A 15,504-nucleotide genomic window follows, 5' to 3' on the forward strand; every position below is an offset into this window, starting at 1 on the left:
AATTAATTAATTGAACAGTACATTCAGGGTCTCTAAGTGCAGTAAAAATATTTAGATGGTCAGCAAAACATCTGCAAATTTACTTCACCCCAGACGTGTGTTTCCTCTAATCAAGTGAGTTAAGAAAGACAAAGAAATTTGCGAAGTAAAGATTTACTTCCAAATACAATATTTACAATACAATATTTACAACCCTCGCCCACTCCACCCCTTTGAAAGAAGCCAGCAAACCAGTCACTACTCATTTGTGACTTGGAAACTTATCAGATATGGACCATTCATTAATATTGCAATAAGAAAGGCTAGCTTGTCCATTTTGATGTTTCCTGATATCTCTCTGCTAAATAATTTTTAATTGATATCTTTAATCCGAGTGAATCTTTGTACTGCTCCGTAATGTGCTATTGTTGCCTGACTGAACTTGAGTGAACAAATATGCTGGAACAAGTCTCAGAGATCTGAACTGAAATCTGTTTGACTTCATGAGACCAAAGAAAGGCTGATAAACATTAATAATAGGGGAAAAGAAGATGAACTCATGTCTGGCCTGGGTAGAATTATAATTAATTTGTTTTTGAAATGAAAAGGGAATATATTTATAAAGGGAAATTTTATTGATTTGTGTATTCATGGGAGAATGTTAAAAGATATTTCTGACATTTGAAGTCCAACAGCGAAATCAGAGTACAGTTGAACCTTGATTTTTATTAACCAGACTTAGAAGAACCATTTATCCTGACTGAAAAAAAAATTGCATAACAGATATGATGTTGCCGAAGAACAAATTGACATTCGTTTACATTCTGATGCCCTCAAAACATTGGGAATTACTTTGCAATTGTTTCCAGGACAAGAAGAGTGATACAGGGTCCTGTGCTGAAAGGTATACACTGTACCTACTGTAATTTTAAGGTGTTCAATTTTATGAGCTTTTCTATTTTTATGAACTCCTCAATCCCCAATTAGTTGGTAAAACCGGCATCCTACTGTATAAGGGGAAGCTGAGCTTACCTCCCTCCCGTACTTTGGGGCACATAACCAGGACTCATTGGCAGGAGGCAGAGCAGATGGTTTTGCAATAGGCAATAATTTTTTTTCTGCTATACTGTAGGTCCAGGTCAATATTTCAGTATTCCATAACTAAGTCTAGGACCAATCAAGTGGTGCTTTCTGTAGAACTTGCATAGACAAGGTTATATGTCTTGTGTTGTTGTTATGATTTTTCTCTCTAGGTATAAGATTGTCATTTAAAGCTTCTTTGAGTTAAGCTGAAGATGGTAGCTGAACTATTGAATGAGGCATTTGTTGGTGCTGTTTTCCTGACACCAGAGAGGAAATAAAATACGTGGGCCTTTTAAGGATGGCTGAGGAAAAAGTAGACAACTGCATGAGTAGTAGAGCTTCTCAACATTTTCCCATCTAACCCTTTTTTATGATGGAAACTCAAGTTTTTGGTGAATCCGAAATTTTTACAGTCTGCTTTCCTCAATGTTGTGTTTTGCTGTTTTTATCATAAAACCCAAACCCTGATTGATTTAATTTTAGATGAATTAGGTGATTGGGGGGGGGGGGGGGGAAATTCATTTGCATCAAAACTTTCTGCAGGATCAAAAAAAACATTTCTCAGCCAGCTCTCTTGGATACAGATTCTCAGAGATGGTTAGGCTAAATTCTCCTCCAAACAATACCAAACAAGCTGTTGTGAACATGGGGACAACTGAATTGTCCCTGGGGTTGCAGACATGGTTATGAACATACAGAATATTCCAGCATACTGAATTTTTTTACCAACAAACAATTTTGACAAAAAATGGCTTTGTGTCTAGACAGACCTCTTTAATGGAAAAATTTCATTTTTGGTGAAATTTTGCCAAAAGTGTTTGTTAAAAAGTGATCCCCTCCCCATTTTTACTTCTGTATAGAAAATCTAATTTTTAGTGGGGAAATTAGAACAAATGAAAAAAATTAAACCTTTTTTTGAAGTTTTCTTAGAAAAATAATTGGTATTTTTGGATCAGCTCTACAAAATGCTATGTAACAGTAAATGTTAAATGAAATTCAAGGTTGAGGATGTCTACTTGTGTCTGTGTTTTTCAGTAGATATACAAAGTAAGATCAGGGTGTGGTGAAATCATTTCAAAGTGTACACCTTCAATCAAAGAGGCAGCGGGTGTTGTAACACTAAATTTCCTTTTTCATTGATGTATAGTTACAATGTTAACATTATTGTAAAGGCAGAACATTCCTCCCCTGCCTTGTGGGAAAGAAGAGGGGAAGATAAGGTTTTACAATTTACTGGACACTTAGGTGGGGAAGATGAGAAATAAACAAAATTTTGAACATGATTAAAGCCAAAGCAGAGGTGAGAAGTCCGGTGAATGGAGTCTGAAAATGTATCCCTCTTTCCCCCTCTTCCTTCCCAATTTCTGTGGCTTACCACCCCAAAGCAATTTTTAAATCTCTGGTAGATTCTGTACAGAGAGAAACTGGATATACTCCAGACCACTATCAAAACTTTTGAGGTCATTTCAAGCACAGTCTACCAAATATGATTGTCTGGACAAACCAATGGGAGAATATACAGATACTTGAGAGCAGGTTGCAGTGCTGAAGAAGCAGATTGAGAGGATATGGTCTTTACTAAGTGTCTTACTGCAATGGTTTGGCCCAAAGTAATTTTTTTTCTTTGTTTGCATTGTGATAACTTATAGGCAGAAGCTAGATTTAAAAAAAAAAAAAAAATTCAGAGAGAAAGAACAGGCTTTACAGGTGATATGCTGAGATAGTATCCAAAACATGAAACCTCAAGAGATGGCGTTTCTTGAACAGCTACCTGCTTACACTTTCACATAAACAGAACTAGCAAAGCCATCTGTATTAGTATCCCCAGTGATTCACAGTAATATTAAAGCTACTAAAAAAATTACCATGTAGGCCGTAAATCAGTAAGATATTTAAGCACTACCCACTTTTAAGCTACGAATAGTCCCATTTGAACTAGTGCTTAAAGTTAAAGTGCATGCTTAGGCACTTGGATAAATCAGTGACATAGGATATAACTACACGGCAGTCAAGATATGGAATTGCAGCAAGTGTAGACATGCCCAAGATAGCTTTGCTTTGAGCTAGCTCAAAGCTAGTTCAAGTAGTAATAGCGGTGAAGCTGTGGCTGTACAGGTCATGGCATGGCCTAGTCCTGTACACCGGGACCCTGGGTACATACCTGAGGGGCCACCACCCATGCTGCTGCAGCTTCACTGCTATTGTTACTTGAGCTGCTTTACTTGAGTTAATAAATAATTTTTCTTTAACTAGCTTTTGATTAAAGTGTGGGTGTACTGCAATCACACCTTCCAATTGCAGTATAGAGAGGAGCTTAGTGACTAGAGATGGTCAGTAACTAGAATTTCTCTTCTGCAGGAAATTCTGAAATTTCAAAGTTTTTTTCATTCAGAATCAGAACAAATTGCTGCAGTTCTGAAATTTCCCAGAGAATGCAAAATAAAATTAAAAAATTATATTTGGAACCACTGAATAATTTAGCTTGGACTTTTATGATATTAAAATACTAACTATATTGTACGAAATATATTCTATCAAATATAATCATGTAAATGTATTTAATTTTACTATAAATAAAAGTTTGTGAATTGAATTGACAGTCAAATGTCAACTAATTGTTTTTACCGTATTGAAATGAAATGTTTTCATATCATCAGAATAAGAAACTGAAAGTGATTTGTTCGTAATTCTTCCTGTCAACATTTCCCATCAAAAATTTCATTAAAATCAACATGTTTCCACAAAATATTTAGATATTGACAAAACTGCATTTTCTGATGGGAGTTGTTCTGTTGAAAAATTTTCTGCCAGCTCTGTTGGAGACAGATAATTCAGTTGAGAGCCAGAAAAATACAGGGCCAAATTGTGTCACCCGATTGGGGCCACAGTGTAGTGGGAGGAGTTCAGGGAAGGACTGTGCCTAAAGGGATCCCCCTGAATGGTTGAGTACCTAGGGGGTGGGAAAAGGGAAAATGTGTTGAGCGGCCCATTTGAAGGGAGTGGGTACCACCTTTGGGACAATATGCAGAGGGCTGGCTATCATAGGTTGCCCTTATGCATGGCATGCTAAGGGTTTGGATTCTCCTTGCATGTTCCTTCTTTTGCTTGCTCGCCTGTGTAAGGGTCATTCACAATCTTACCTCAGATTTCTGGCTTTGTGACTGAAGATTAAGGTATAAAGAGCCATGATTTTCTTTTACATTTACAACCTACAACTTTTCTGTGTATTCATATTGGAGAAAACCCAATTTATCAATAAATATGGATATGATAACGTCACGGTAAAATTAAGCAAAATTCACCCAACAGTCACAGGGGGTGGGGGAGGACAAAATTAGGGTCTGGTCACAGTGGGGCTGTAGTCACAGCCCTGCCACCTGGGTCTGACAGCGGGAGCCCGAGCAGAGGTCTGTGACAATCGTATCCTTATCAATAAACAAAACAATAAAAATCTGATATTGGAGAAAGGGCCAGATGTTAAAACAGGCCAGAGAGCAAACAAATTTACTTTTTAAGGCACTAAAGAGTTAATGTTCTTTCATTTAAGACCACTTACTCTGACCTTGGAGAAGGAGCTTGTTGAAGCAAGAAGTGCATTCAGGGATAAAAGTAGTGGGCTTTTACCCTTCACACGGTTAGGCTGGGAGCATACAAAGACAAATGATTTGGGAAAAGTGAATCTACAATTTGTCTGTCAGCATGAAAGCCAAGGGAGGATTTGGTATAAAGCTTCAGAAATTCAAAGACTTAGTGAAAGGACTAAACTCCTTGAAATAGATTTTCCTGAGTTTGCATAAATACCATGGCATGTGCTTTTTGGAGTGTAATAGAGCTGTAGCTTCCTCTGGTAAAGAGTTACCCAAACACGTGCAAATACAAATGCTAAGAACGGTTATATCCAAGATAACAATAGCCTAGCATTTCTTCGAGTCTTCTTTTTAAATAGAGTAAAGGATAAATGCTCTGAAAAGAGAACCCTGCTTTATCATTTGTTATCTGTGATTTTATTTGACTGTTGTGAATTTGAACATGTTTAAAAGGCTTCTGCTAGTTTAAGAATCTGTTTCCAGGAAGGTTTTTCATATGATGTGTCAAATCCAGAACATACACACGGCCCAAATGAGTTGGCCTTAAGGAGAAGAGGAAAGAGAATCTTCCTTCACAGATCAGAGTAGCAGTGGAGCCACTGTTAGTGCAGTCACAGGGCCACAATGCTCTTACAGCTGGTGCACTCCCTTATGATGGGAAGAATGGCTTAGGCAAAGAAGATCAGCATGGTTGCAGATTCACTGGCTCCACCACCCATTGCTGCCCCCAGCAAAGCCACGCCAGGTCCATGTATCACGATCAGTGGAAATGAAGTCAGAGGGCTCATGTTTCCTGGAGGAACTATTATTGATGGGACTGTCAGAGACTGGGACATGGGCAGTCGTATCTCATGGTTGGAGCAGGAGTTGGTAGCCGGGAATTAGAGCATAGGGTTAGAATCAGAGGCCAAAGCCAAGGGTCAGAGCTGCAGCCAGAAGTTGGAGTCCAGGGTCAGAACTGGAGTCAAAGGCCAGAGCTGAAATCCGGAGCCAGGAATTGGAGCCAAGGGTCAGAACTGGATTACCTGGAGTGAGGCAAGGTGGCGGCAAGACAGTACCCTCCCTCCCCCACATCCATGGCATGTGCCTCCTAGTTGCCCCCAGGCCAAGCTTCTCAGAGAAGGTACTGGAAAGCTCACAGCAGATCTGGGGTGTAGATGTGATCTTCTGGTTCCCAGGACCGTTTGTTCAGATATTGGAGTAGTCCCTTAACAAGTTGGAGGTCAAGGATTTGTCATACTATGTACATGTCTTGCCCTTGGACCTACAGGTAGGGGTGGAGACTGGAATGGTATGGGAAGGGGTTCTTGGTATATGATTTCCGGATGGAGACATAAAACATGGGATGAATCTCAGGGATTTGGGTAATTACAATTTGAATGTTTTCGGGTTGATCTGAGCCTCAGTCTTGAAAGGGCCTAGATACTGGTGGTCCAGTTTGGCCGAGAGGTGAGATGATTTTAAGATTGTAGGTAGACAGCCATACCTTGTCTCCTACAGCTTGTCTCCTACAGCAAGGTTGGGCGCAGCCTGGTTGTCCTCGTCAGCATGATGCTTATATGCCTCCTTAGCGATTTGTAATTGCTTCTTGAGTTCCTGGTGTACTTGGCGGAGATGGTTAGCTAGATCTGTGACGGTGGTGCCGGGGATATTGTGGATGGCATACGGAACCAGAGACAACCAGTTGTACTGATAACTCAGGAATTAGTGAAGGTGTTGCTTGATAATCTGGTTGATACGCTCCATCTATTCATTGGTATGTGGCTGGAAGGCAGATGAGAGGAGGAACTCAATCCTCAGAAGCCTTAGAAATTCCCACCAGAACCAGGAAACAAATGGAGAACTGTGGTTTGACATGATGCCTGTTGGTAATCCGTGGAGACGATGAAAGATCTTCTCCACGAAGAGAAGGCGGTAGGGATGATGTGGCAGGGGATGGAAGTGTCATCTTGGTTAGGAGCTTGACCATGATTAGGATTGTTATATGCCCCTGGGAACATGGCAGCTCCACAATTAAGTCGATGGATATGGAAGCCCATGCTGAGATGGAATGGGTATAGGCTGGAGAAGGCCGAGTCGTTCTGAGCATTGGCATTTGCTCTGTGCGCAAAGGTCTCAGGATCTTGTATAGTTCTTGACTGAGGTGTGCAATTTCAGCCACCAGAAACTCCTTGGAGTTAGGTTCCAGGTCTTGAGGTGACTGAACCATTCTGCAAGGGGCATGTGTGACATTCTATACCTTTTGGGGAGTACGCTGTAACACCCATATTCCTCATTTTTCATATAATTGTGATCTCACACATAAGCATGCCTTGTAAGGTATCAGGAGAAAAAGGTTACGATCTGCTGAAAGTCATTTCTCTATCCCAGAGGTGGGCAAACTATGGCCTACGGGCCACATGCAGCCTGTGGGACCGTCCTGCCTGGCCCCTGAGCTCCTGGCCTGCGAGGCTCGCCCCCGGACCCTCACCCACTGTTCCCCCTCCCCCACAGCTATGCCACTGCGCAGGCAGCGGGCCTGCGAGCGCCTGCCGCGCCGAGTGGCATGGTAAGGGAGCAGCAGCACGCGGCAGTGGGGGGGTTGGGTCGGGGGGCAGTTAGGGGATGGGGTGGTTAGGGGTGGGAGGTCTCAGGGGGAAATCAGAGGACAGGGAGCAGAGGACGATTGCATGGGGCAGAGGTTCTGGGGCGGTCAGGGGATGGGGAGCAAGGGGGGTTGGATAGGGTGTGGGAGTCCCGGGGGACCTGTCAAGGGGCGGGGGTGTGGATAGGTCGGGGCTGTCAGGGGATAGGGAGCAGGGGGGGTTGGACAGGGGGTGGGATTCTGGGGGGTGATGGTTTGGGGCAGGGGTTCCCAGGAGGGGGCAATCAGGGGACAAGGAGCAGGGGGGGTTGGATGCGTCAGGGGTTCTGAGGGGGACAGTCGGGGTGGGAAGTGGGAGGGGGCGAATGGGGGCGGGGGCCAGGCTGTTTAGGGGGCACAGCTTTCCCTACCCGGACCTCCAAAGTTTTGCACCCTAAGATGGCCCTCGGGCCAAAAAGTTTGCCCACCCCTGCCCTATCCATATATATGTATATACACATATGATACGTGTGTATCATTAATGCATATGAAGTTGAGAATTGTGTTGTATGATGGTCACTAAAGCATGCTATGAGTTCGGGAATCAGTCAGATATTAGCTCCCCAGGGGCAAGAGCAAAGAAAGTAACCAACGCCCGGACGGGGTGTTGAACAATCCATCAGCAGCCATTGTCCAGCAAGGGAGCTACAATGCAATGACTCAACTGCTTGAGGCCACAGCAGGGGAATAGCTCAACTTTGCTTGGAGAGACTCAGCAATGCCCTCCAGATATGCCTGGGTTTGTGCTCCCCAGGCACATGGACTGAAAGTATAAAAAAGACAGAGTGGACACATACTGGTCCCTTCTTCTGCCCCCACCTATGCTGCAAGCAACCAAGACACTAGAAGAAAAGACTCCTACACAGGAGATTGGCCCAGGTTTAAGGAACAAACCTATATATTAAGGACTGCAGTGTCCAGGGAGGTGAGAAAAACTGCTTAATCTAGTTGCTGCCAGTCTAATAGGGTTGAGAGTTTAGACTGTGTGCTTATATTTTATTTTGATAACCACTCTGACTTGCACTTTGACTTATAATCACTTAAAATCTATCTTTTATGATTAATAAATGTATTTGTTTGTCCTGAAGCAGTGTGTTTGGTTTGAAGCATGTCAGAGACTCCCCTTGGGATAACGAGCCTGGTACATATCAATTTCTTTGTTAAATTGACGAACTCATAAGCTTGCAGGGTCCAGTGGGCATAACAGGATGCTACAAGATGGAGGTTCCTAGGGTCATATCTGGGACCGGAGATATTGGCTAGTGTCATTCACTTGCAAGTAGCTGGGATCAGTTTACATGCCAGAGGCTGTGCGTGAACAGCCCAGGAGTGGAGGGTAAGGCTGGCTGCCAGAGGGGAACATCACAGCATGTCATGGCATAACTTCAGAACCTGAAGCCGTGGCTGTCCCTCCAGGATGTAGATATGGCACATGTGTCAGAGAACACCATCTTGGAACCTGAACGTGGGGGCTGGTAAGATGCCAGCTTTCTCTAGGGTCTGGTAGATCCAAACAGAGAAGGGGTCTTGAGCAACCAGGAACAAATTGACGCAATTCAACTCTTGTCTATTGTGCTGTTAATAAAACTGGATACCTTGAAAATTATGGAGGAAATCTTCCCACCAGGGTCTAGGTAGTTGTCCTTACAGGACAGGTTGTTAGCCTTCCCGTTTCTTGTTCCCAGGTGATAGGTAAACTACAAAGTCAAAGCAAGTGAAGAAGAGGGACCAGTGGATCTGGTATTGGTTAAGGTGTCCGGCCATTTGAAGATACTCCAGGTTTTTATGATTTGTGTGAACCTGAATGGGGCACCTGGCTCCATCCAGTAGACTATGCCATTCCTCAAACACCTCTTTGATGGCTAAGAATTCCTTGTCCCATATGTCATAATTCTTTTCTGATGACTCTAGCTTGCAAGAATGAAATGCATAGGGGTGAAGTCAACCATCAAGATCCACTGGCTAGGACAGTACTGTACCTCAGGCAAAACTGGCTGAATCTGCTTCGACTGTAAATGTGTTCGCAGGGTTGGATGGATCAGGATGTATGCTATGATGAACTTCTCCTTCAGTCGATCAGAATTGGCTTGGGCTTCTGAGGACCAGGTGTACCAGACTACCTTTCATAGAAATGCAGTCATAGGAACAACTAGGCTGGAAAACCCCTTAATGAACTGCCTATAGAAGTTAGCAAAGCCTAGGAAACATTGTACTCCATGGATGTCCTTTGGTGCAACCGTGTTGGATATGGCTGCCACATTGCAAGGGTCCATGGTTAGCATCTGGGGGGAGATAACGTACCCAAAGAAGTCTATCTATCCCAGTCAAATTTGTGTTTTTTGGGCTTCCGATATAGATAGTGTTGGTAAAGTCTTTCTAAGATGCTGCATGCCTGATGATCATGAAAAAGGTGAAGATATCATTAAGATAAATGACTACATATTTGTCAAGCTTGTCTCTGAAGATATTGTTTGAGGTACTGGAGTGTCGCTGGAGCCTTATGGCAACAAAAATTATGAAGGGTATGGAACAGCTTTCACAGGAAGAGAGATTTAAAAACACTGGGACTAGTCATCTCGGAAAAGAGATGAATAAGAGGAGATATGACAGAGGTCTATAAAATCATGAATGGAGTGGAGATAGCGAATAAGGAAGTTTTATTTACCCCTTCACATAACACAAGAACTACTTCATCACACAATGCACAGTCAACCTGTGGAACTGGTCGCTGGGGATGCGGTGAAGGTCAAAACTGTAACTGCATTGAAAAAAGAATTAGATAAGTTCCTGGAGGATAGGTCTATCGATGGCTATTAGCCAAGATGGTTAAGAATGCAACCCTATTCTCTGGGTGTCCCTAGGCCTCTGACTGCCAGATGCTGGGACTGGATGATGGGATGGATCTCTTGATTGACTTGTTCTGTTTGTACCCTTTGAAACATCTGACATTGGCCACTGTCAGAAGACCAGATATTGGGCTAGATGGACCTTTGGTCTGACCCAGTATGGCCATTCTCATGTTCTTATGACCAAATATTCAAAGTGACTTTACTGGGTATGGTAGACAGTTTTCCACTCCTCTCCCTTTCTAAGCCAGACCAAGTTATAAGCCTCATGAAGGTTCGTTCAGCTTAATGAAAATCTTGGTGGAGCAGAGTCTTTTGAAGAGTTCATTAGTGAGAGGGGAAAAAGTATTGATTTTTGCTTAGTAACCCTGTTGAATGCCTGGTAGTCAACAGTAGGCCTTAAAGATCCATCTTTTTTCTTAACAAATAAAATTGGATCTTCAGATAGAAGGTGGCTTTTCTTGGAGGGTAGTTGTAGAGAGCATGCTTTTCAGGCTCCAAAAGGGAATGGATACATCTGAAAGGAACTTCAGTTCTGGGCTGGAGATCAATGGGGAAGACATAGCTGCAATGGGGTGGCAAGCTCACTGCATACTTTTTGTCACATGCATCAGCAAAGTCCTGGTATTTAAGAGATAGCAAAGAAGCAGTGGAAGGGGCCATGGAGGGTGCTGAGACTCCTTGTGGATTAACCTGCTCAGACTTGGAATCCCAGGGACGGCAAACCAAACTGTAGAGCGCTCCCAGTCTATGGTCCCCATGGTTGGATTGGGGTTTCAGAGTCCACTGGTGCCTTCAGGTTGACCTCGGACATGGTGGGGTGGAATCGGTGATTGTTGGGTTCTGCTTATTCATTGCCAAGGTATCAGCAGACAAGTACTGATGCTGGGTGCCAAAGAGAGGCTGCATATTCACATTCATGACTTGGGTCACCGAAGATCACAGCCATGGTTTGAATGAAGTTCTCAAGTTGGCCCAGGAGTGGGCTTGATTTCTTCAGGAGTGGGGATGCCCAGGCCAGAGCCACTCTAGTTAACAGACTGACAATCAGTGTTACCCTGGGTTGATCAGTGGGGAATGACTGCGTGCAGCAGAAATAGGAGCTGGCATTTAACCTCAAAATTTGTTGTGCGACAAGTTTAATGGCGATCACAGGGGAACAGTTGGTTTGCAAGGAGCTGGGGTCAGAGAGGCACTACCTACCCTTGCAGAACTACATTCTGTCCCTGCAGGGGGGAGCCACCTGGATTTGCAGAGTCAGAAAGGCACCCACTAACTCTAGCAGGGAAATATTGGCCTGGGAGGGAAAAATTCTAGCTGCTGGGCAGACCTCTTATTAGTGCTTGTTCCCTTTTTTTTTTTTTTTGTTGGGGCTGCTCAAACTGTCAGATTGGAATGTAGATGTCCATGCCTCGTGGTTGGAGCAGGAGCCAAGAGCCAGGAATCCGAGCTGAGGGTCAGAATCCGAGTCAGAGGCCAGAGCCGAAGTCAGGTTGGGAAGCGGAGTTGAGGGTCTGAACGGTGCTACTTGGAGTGAGGTGAGGTAGAGGCAAGGCTGGGTTAGAGGTAGGTGTAGTGCTGGGACAAGGTAGGAGTGGGACTGGAACAAGGTGAGAGAGAGGCTGGGAACAATCAGGCACAGGAGCTATTACAGCTGTGGGTGAATGCTTTTGAGCAGCCAGTGAACTGCTTGCTGCTGCTGGGGTTAAGAGCAATCCTGGCTTAAAGCAATTTCTCAGTCCAATCAGGCAGGATGATCTGTCAGTCCCACGTGACATTCTCATAAGCAAACTAGGGAAATATGATCTCGATGAAATTACTATAATATGAGTGCACAACTGGTTAAAAGACCGTATTCGGAGTTATCAGTGGTTCACTGACAAACTGCAAGGGTCAGTCCTGGGTCCAGTACTATATTTTCTTTAATGACTTGGATAATGTAGTGGAGGATGTGCTTGTAAAATTTGCAGATGACACCAAGCTCGGAGGCATTGCAAACACTTTGGAGGACAGGATTAGTATTCAAAATGACCTTGACAAATTGGAGAATTTGTATTCAACAAGATTAAATTCAATAAAGAGAAGTGCGAAGTACTTCATTTAGGAAGGAAAAATCAAAAGCACAATTACAAAATGGGGAATAACTGGCAAGGTGGTAGTACTGCTGAAAAGGATTGGGAAGTTATCGAGGATTGCAAATTGAATAGGAGTCAACAATATGATGCAGTTGCCAAAAAGGCTAATATCATTCTGGGGTGAATTAACAAAGTGTTTATATGTAACACATGGGAGGTAATTGTCCTGCTCTAGTCAGCACTGGTGACACTTCAGCTGGAGAACAGTGTCCAGATCTGGGCACCCCACTTCAATTTGTCCATATTTTTCTTGGAGAGAGTCCAGAGGAGAACAACAAAAAAGATAGGTCAGGTTTTCTAAACCTTTTATGAAGAAAGTTTAAACATGCCCACTTTTTTTAGTCTTGAGAAAAGAAGACTGAGAGGGTATCGTGATAATAGCCTTCAAATATCTTAAGGGCTGTTACAAGAAGATAGTTATCAATTGTTCTCCATATCCACTGAAAGTAAAAGACAAGAAATAATGGTCTCAATCTGCCGCAAGGGAGATTTAGGTTAGATATTAGGAAAGCTTCCTAACTATAAAGATAGTGCAGCTCTGGAATAGGCTTCCAAGGGAGATTTTTGGAATTCCCATCATAGGCTGTTTTAAAAACTGGTCGGACAAACACCTGAGACCAATGGTCTAGGTTTACTTGGTCCTGTCACAGGGCAGGAAGCTGGACTTGATGACTTCTTGAGGTCCCTTCCAGCCCTATATTTATGTGATTCTATGATGCAACCCAACTGTGTTCATTGGGCTGTCAGGAGACTGAGCAAGCACAGCTGCGGGACCTTATTCCTTGTCAGGGACACCAGGGAATGCCAGAGAATTAGGCTGGAAGCAACTCAGCCACACGGACCAGAGCAGTATATAGGATTTAATAAGTTCCACTTGGTCTTTGTGAATAAAAATGTGGGTTCTCCATTACTGTGGTCAGGAGTATGGTACAAGAACTTAGATTCCACTGGGTCAGGCCCTCTCCACAGCTACAGAGCAGAAAGCAAGGTCAGGCCCTATGAAAAGACTGAATAATCTATTATATAGTGGTTGCCAAAAATAACTACTTAAAAAGTTGATATCACTGTACTGTGGTATTTCATTATAGGGTTAGGATAGAACAAGAGCGCAACTACTGGGAAAAGTCGATATTGTGAAAAAGTGGATGTTGGGAGGGAGTCAGTTAAAGCGGCCTCGAAGCTCCAGACAGACAGCAGTTCTGAGGGGGAAAAGTAAGACAGGCACAAAAACCCTGCCTCGACTAGAGAATGCTGGCATTCCTAGTACTAGTTCAGGCATCTGGCAAGCTTGTGAGATATTTTATATCCACAAATCAACTTTCCTACTATCCATCTGAATTGGAGAAGCTCCAGAGAAGCCTTGCAAATGTGCCTGCCTGCCAGTTTAATTCAAACTGTTGCTCAGCTGTTGCTGATGGGAGGAGGCTCAGGTTGAAGCCGCACTCATCCAATTGTTCCTCCTAGTTCTGTGTCTCAGTGCTTGTGGCCAACCTTCAGATAAAGCTTTGTCATCTCTGAGTACTGACTCTATTACCGGTCAAATCCCTCCCTCGCCAGAAGCATCTTGTGACTCTGCTCTTTCCATGCGGATGTGAGAGGGGTTGAGAAGGTGATTCCCTTCTAAGGGGGAGGGAGGCATACGACTGCAGGCCTGAACTGGGAGGTGGGCTGTCTGCCAGGGGCCCGTATGGAAGACATTATGGAAGGATTGCCGGGGATCATCCAACCCTCTGATTACTACCTCATGCTGCTCATCCATGTGGGCACTAATGATACTGCAACATATAACCCTGAGCAGATCAGAAGTGACGAGAGGGCTTGTAGTGAGGGTGAAAGAGTTGGGGGTACAGGTGGTGTTCTCATTGAGCCTTCAGGTCAAGGATAGGGGCCCAGGAAGATATGGAGACATCCTGGAGGTAAATACTTGGCTGCATGGATGCTGTCACCAGGAGGGCTTCAGGTGTCTTGACCATGGGATCCTGTTCCATGAAGGACTGCTGACCATAGATGGGGTCCACTTGTCAAGTAAGGGGAAGAGTGTCTTCTGATACAGACTGGCTAACCTAGTGAGGCTGGCTTCAGACTAGATTTGATAGGGGAAGGAGACAAAAGCCCACAGGTAAGTCCAAAACACATTGACCTGGGTGAAGGGCTGGAGTCTGGGGGGAACATGGGCAATCACAGTATGGACAAAGGAGAGACAAGAGGGAATATAGAGGGGAAATCTAATAAACATCTTAGATGTCTGTATACTAATGTGAGAAGTATGGGGAATTAACAGGAGGAACTAGAAATACTAGTGAGTAATCACAATTACAACATAATTGGTATCACAGAAACTTGGTGGGATAATTCACATGACTGGAGCATTGGCATACAGCTTGTTCCGGAAGGACAGGCAGGGGAAAAAAGGGAGGAGGTGTTGACTGGTATATTGAAGAGGTGTATACTTGCCTTGAGATTGAGATAAGTGTTGAAAATCTCTGGGTAAGGATAAAAGGGGTAAAAAACAAGGGAGATGTCATGGTAGGTGCTTATTATAGATCACCTAACCAGGAAGATGGTGTGGATGAGGCTTTTTAAAAATAACCAAGAAAATTATGTAAAACACAGGAGTTGGTGGTGTTGGGTGACTGCAACTATCCAGACACCTGTTCAAAAAATAATATAGCAGGGCACAGATTATCCAGATAAGTTCTTGGAATGCATTGGAGACCACTTTTTATTTCAGAAGGTGAAGAAAGAGATTAGGGAAGAGGCTGTTCTAGATTTGATTCTGACAAACAGGCAGGAACTAGTTGAGAATTTGAAGGTAGAAGGCAGCTTGGGTGAAAGTGATCATGAAGTAAGAGTTCATGATTCTAAGGAATGGTAGAAGGGAAAAGAGCATAATAAAGACAATGGACTTCAAAAAGGTAGGCTTCAGCAAACTCAGAGAACTGATAGGTAAGATCCTGTGAGAAGCAAGTTTAAGGGAAAAAGAGTTCAAGAGCTGGCAGTATTTTGAAGAGACATTGTTCAGGGCACAAGAGCAAACTATCCCAATGTGTAGGAAGGATAGGAAATATGGTAAGAGCTACCCTGGCTTAAATAGGAGATCTCCAATGATCTGAAACTCTCAAATAGAGCCATATAAAAATTGGAAAGTAGGTCTGATTACAAAAGATGCATCTAAAAGTACAGCCATGTAGGGACAAAATTGGGAAGGTTAAAGCAAAAACAAGACTAACCAAGCTACGGATCTAAGGGGT

General features: G+C 43.5%; 1 protein-coding gene and 1 long non-coding RNA gene across 3 annotated transcripts in view; both read left to right on the forward strand.

Moving 5' to 3' along the window:
- Positions 1 to 15,504, forward strand: part of ARHGEF10 (Rho guanine nucleotide exchange factor 10) — a 181,678-nt gene that overhangs the window by 33,414 nt on the left and 132,760 nt on the right. The window lies entirely within an intron of this gene.
- LOC144262620 (uncharacterized) lies at positions 802 to 3,655 on the forward strand. Its single transcript, XR_013345571.1, has 2 exons — positions 802 to 883; positions 1,233 to 3,655. It is a non-coding gene; the product is annotated as an uncharacterized LOC144262620 (long non-coding RNA).

The sequence above is a fragment of the Eretmochelys imbricata genome, chromosome 3 (genome assembly GCF_965152235.1).
Source record: "Eretmochelys imbricata isolate rEreImb1 chromosome 3, rEreImb1.hap1, whole genome shotgun sequence".
Lineage (NCBI taxonomy): Eukaryota > Metazoa > Chordata > Testudines > Cheloniidae > Eretmochelys > Eretmochelys imbricata.